Source organism: Equus quagga, chromosome 13 (assembly GCF_021613505.1).
Source record: "Equus quagga isolate Etosha38 chromosome 13, UCLA_HA_Equagga_1.0, whole genome shotgun sequence".
Classification (NCBI taxonomy): domain Eukaryota; kingdom Metazoa; phylum Chordata; class Mammalia; order Perissodactyla; family Equidae; genus Equus; species Equus quagga.
In genome coordinates this window covers 33113818-33118819 of record NC_060279.1, presented here as the reverse complement: position 1 = coordinate 33118819, position 5002 = coordinate 33113818, and the positions used below count along the sequence as shown (strand labels likewise).

General features: G+C 42.3%; 1 pseudogene; it reads right to left on the bottom strand.

The window, feature by feature from the left end:
• Positions 1 to 457: 457 nt before the first annotated feature.
• On the bottom strand, positions 458 to 2988 carry LOC124250159 (arginine/serine-rich coiled-coil protein 2-like; annotated as a pseudogene).
• Positions 2989 to 5002: the final 2014 nt, after the last annotated feature.

Here is a 5002-nt window from a genome sequence, read left to right as displayed (position 1 = left end):
GAATTCCAGATAAATTAACACCAGTTTTGAGAAACTATTATTATTATCATCACCACCCAGCTTATTTGTGCTGTATTATGTACCAAATGGCTGGATCTTCTAAAGAACATCTAGATAACATTTCTTTCATGTTTCAAGAGCAGAAAATAACTGTACAAGGTTAAGTACAAAAGTACACAAGACAACATACATGAAAATCCACATATGAATTTCATCCCACCTGCAGCTTTTATATATTTGAAAAGTAAAATTCCTGAACTAAGAAATATTGTCCTTCTATAGTGCTGTCAAGTTTAATGGAAGTGGGCTTAACCTGATTACAACACTAACCCCCAGTATCACTGATGCGATATTTACAAAAAGTAATATTTTTCAATAAATTAAAGTCAGTGCAACACCTGTGCAAGCTAGAATGCTAGCTGTTTGGTGAACAAGGACTGACATCAGAACCAGAAGTCTATAAAGTCCCAAACATTAAGTGTGATCTTTTCCAAACTGCATCCATTCCTCATGTAGATGATGTGAAGCCCAATCCCATGTCTCTTTGTGTGTGTGTTTGTCATCTTGCCATTTCATCCTGAGCATCTAGATACTTATTCCTGTTGCTTCAAAGTCTTGTAACTTTCTTCATCAACCGAACTACATCCAGCTTCATCTTCACTCTTAATACCCATTAATTTCCTAAATTTGATGTTTTGGTCCTTGTTTCCAAAATTCAATTTTTCCCATATTTCACCAGACTGAGATTTGTCCCCTTCTTTCTTGCCTTGCCAAAGCATTTTCTTTTCTTTCTCTTGTTCAGCAAATTTCATTGGACTCACAGCTGCTGGGTTATAATAGCTGGGTATGGCTATTCGGGTCTCTGCTGAAGCTTTAGCCTGCAGGGCTGCCATTTGAGCTGCCATAGCTGTCTGAGGAGTTACTTGCGTTCCTGATGCCAACAGGGCAGAAACATTGAGGATGGAACATCTAGTAGCTGCAGCTGCTGAGGCTATTTCTTGTTGTTTTTGTTTCTCAACCATTCCCTTTTCTCGCTGTTCTTGTAATTTCTTTGCCCTTTCCAATCTGCTAGCTAAAGCTTCTTGTGCATCTATTGCTGTATTTCTGCCTCTGAAGGGAGGTGGACTAGGAGTTCGGCTTAAACTTCTACTAAATCTTCTTGGTTTTTTCTCTTTAAAAGAGTAAAGGACTACTCTTTTTCCTACTCCTGCTTCTACTCCTAGGCCTGTGTCTTGATTTTGAGTGGGACCAAGATCAGATCCAACATTTTATTTCCCTGCTTCTGGATCGTGATTTCTTTTTCTCTCTGCCTCTGGATCTTGATTTCTGCCGCTTCCTGCTTCTACTACAATCACGCCTTTCACAAGACCTAGATCTTGAGGGACTTATGCCTCTTGATGACTTTCTTTCTTTGCATTTGTGTCTGTCCTGACCATTTTCAGATGAATTTAGCTGCTCTCTTCCTTTATTAGAAGAATGTTCTTTGTCATTATGTTCCTCAGACTTGTGTTTCTTAGAGGATTTATCTTTGGATTCATGTCTTCTTGCCTCTTCCTTCAATATCTGCCTTTCATTTTCTTTCTGTTGACCTTGATTGTGATCTTGAATAATGATGTTTTGAGACTCTAGGAGAAACATATACATCTGACTGCTCTTTTCTTATCTCTATCTGGGGATGTCTTTTCTGGGGCTAGTCCATCTCGTTCTGTATCACTAGCCGCCGTAGTCCAGAGTCCTGGCCACTAGGGCAGCACCTCCACTTGCTGCTTTCAAGAGTACTGGCCGCCCCGATGCTTCACCACAGACTAAATCACTCACGCAAGGGAGCTGGATGGCACAAAGGGGATCCACTGAATATTTTATCCATTTTTCTCTGATTAAAGAAGTTCTAGTTATAAACTTTTGGCTTATTTACTATCATAGATATAAAGCTATACACCAGAGCAAGCCATAGGTTCTTCCTGCCACTAGATGGCATTGTCACATTTGTGTTTTGGAAGGATCACTCTGTGGTGTAGAGAATAGATTGGACTGGGGGAAGTGTAACTGCAGGGGGTAAAGTGCTGTTGTCCAGGTGAGAGATGGCGTTGGCTTAGAGTTCTTTCGCTACTGGTGGTTGAAAGAAGAAAAGTTAGATGGACTGTAAAAACATTCAGGAGGTGTGTCAAGGGTTTTCAAGATCACTTCCAGGTTCAGTGATTCTCTAGGAGGACTTATCAGATTTAGCACATAGTCATACTCAGGGCTATGGTCTATTACAGTGGATAAATATAAGGGAAAATCAACAAAAGGCAATGGTACATGGAGTGATGTCCAGAAGAAACCAGGCACAAGCTTCCAAGAGTCTTCTCCCAATGGAGTCACAAAGGATGTGTATAATTCTGCTAGCAACATTTTGTGACAACACAAGTGAAATGTTGCCTGCTAGGGAAGCTTGCCTGAGCCTAGGATTCCAGGGTTTCTATCAACAGTCGTTAATGTACGCACTATCTACCTAACATGTACCAAAATTCCAGAATCCCAGAAGGAAAGCAAGTAGGAGAACAAACCAAATGGTTTGTATGAACAGTTGAAGCTCAGTGAACCACTCTTATCAGAGAATGTTCGAACTCTCCTAAAATCCAAGTTCCCAGACACCAGCCAAGGACGAAATTTGTAAGCACATGTTTCAAAGGACAGTAGTCTTAGGCTTACAATGTTAACTCTTTTCTGTGTTTTCTAACTGTTAACTATGTTTTTTTGTAAAGTCAGTATTTTTCTACTGCATTTCCATCCAAATGTTGGAAACTTATCAAGGGAATACACTCAGGAGTAAATAGCTTTGTTATTGAGACATAAAGGATTGTTATATTCCAGGTAAGGCAGTTAAAGACTGCAGAATCTGTTGCATCTTCATTAATTAATCAAAATATTACACCTTGAGGACTTCCTCTGTAACTTACCTGGGATCAGGCAGTTTGGATACAAATGGGGAGCAAAACCAAACATGCTGTGTCCTCATGGAGCTCACAGTCTAGTGGGGAAAGAGAGGCATTAATCATACAATCACAAAGAAAAATATTTAAAGAGAAAATTTGAAAACTGCTGTGAAGAAAGGAGATGTAGTACAATGAAAGCAAAATATGAACATCAGACGCAGTCTGGAGGAACAGGGAAGACTTCCCCCAGAAAGGGACCTCTGAGCTGAGCCCTGAGGGGTGAGTGGACATCACTGAGTGAAGTTGTGTATTGGAGGTAGTGAGAGAAAGGAGAAGGGAGGTGAAGGATTTCAGGCAGAGGGAGAGTCCTAAGGCTAATGTGTAGATTAAATTAAATAAAATGTGCTGGAATCTCAGAGGGCACTGGAAAAACACTACCATTTTTTTTTTTTAATCTTCTGAAGTAGTTCCTGTATCTGCTTACAGAGTTCCTCGAAAGGGGCTCTGAAATTATTCAGGGTAATGGTTCAATTTCAGCCCAAAAAGAAAAGGATGAAGAGATACAGCTGGGGGGGGGGGGGGGGGGGGGGAGGCGGGGCCGGGAGCCCAAGCACATCTGCAAAGAGTTGCTTGGAGTAGAGCATCTGGGGCTTCTTTGATAAGCAAGGACCAAAGGAATTGGTTTCAGATGTAGAAGCTTCCATTTGTCTTGTACATTACCTCTTAGCAAGTCATTTCTCCTTCGGGGTTTCATGAAAAATCCTGAGGCCCTGGACTGGTGATTCTTAGGAAACTGCAGCCTCATTCTCCTTATTGAAAAACACAGTCCTTTTTGTCCTGGGGCCAGCCCGGCAGTGTAGTGGTTAAGTTCGTGTCCTCCACTTTGGCGGCCTGGGGTTCCCGGGGTTCAGATCCCAGGTGCGGACCTACACACCCCTCATCAAGCCATGTTGTGGAAGCATCCCACATACAACAAAATAGAGGAAGACTGGCGCAGATGTTAGCTCAAGGACAATCTTCCCCAAGCAAAAAGAGGGCCATTCTTCCTCACCAAATAAAACCAAAAAACAAACCCAAAACAAGGAAAAGCCCAGTCTTTTTGTTCCTTTGCTCCAAGTGGCACTGTGGGTGACACAGACAATCCTCACTCTCCAATTCCCTAGACCCAGACTCTGAAAGTGTTTTCTAGGACTCCTTTTCTTCTCCCGATGTCTGGGTCCCAATCTGAGTTCAGTTCAACAAATATTATCAAGCTCCTCTAGGTCTTGGCCTCTATGATGGGTATTGTGAACTAAAGGATGAATAAGGGACCGGCTCCATGGCCGAGTGGTTAAGTTCGTGCGCTCCGCTGCGGTGGCCCAGGGTTCGGATCCTGGGCGCGGACATGGCACCGCTCGCCAGGCCATGTTGAGGGAGCGTCCCACATCCCACAACTAGAAGGACCTGCAACTAAGATATACAACTATGTACAGGGGGGGTTTGGGGCGATAAAGCAGGAAAAAAAAAAAAAAAAGATTGGCAACAGTTGTTAGCCCAGGTGCCAATCTTTAAAAAAAAAAAAAAAAAAAAAGGATGACTAAGATAAATGTTTTGTCCTGGGGGAAGATGGATCCCAAAGCATGTGATTAAAATGCCCAGTTTCCCTGTCTCTGGGATATCAAGGCAGAACTCCCTGCTCCGCCTCTAGCCGTGTGCCTCTGCGGTGCTCTGCATTCTTGTTGGTTCTAGTATCAGTCCTCCCTGTCTCTAGCTCTTCGCCCCTCTCTCACGGTCCTGGTCTTCTTTCTCACATCAGACTTCCTTTTGCCGGTTCTCTCTCTTCCTACTCTCAATCCCTTGATCTCTTTGTGTCTACTCAGGGCCTGAGTTTTCAGACTGCACAGAGCATTTATTATGTCATTGGTAGAGCCTTTGGGGTTTCAGCTACTTACTCTATCTCTTCTTTTCTTGAAAACAAAGTAAGACACAAAAAGAATAAATGTATTATCAAATATTTTTTGTGTTTACCTGCTGAAGTGGAGCCTGTAGTCTCACTTAGGCTTTTGCAAGGTAAAATTTTTGGATGATACTTTATTGATGGAAAT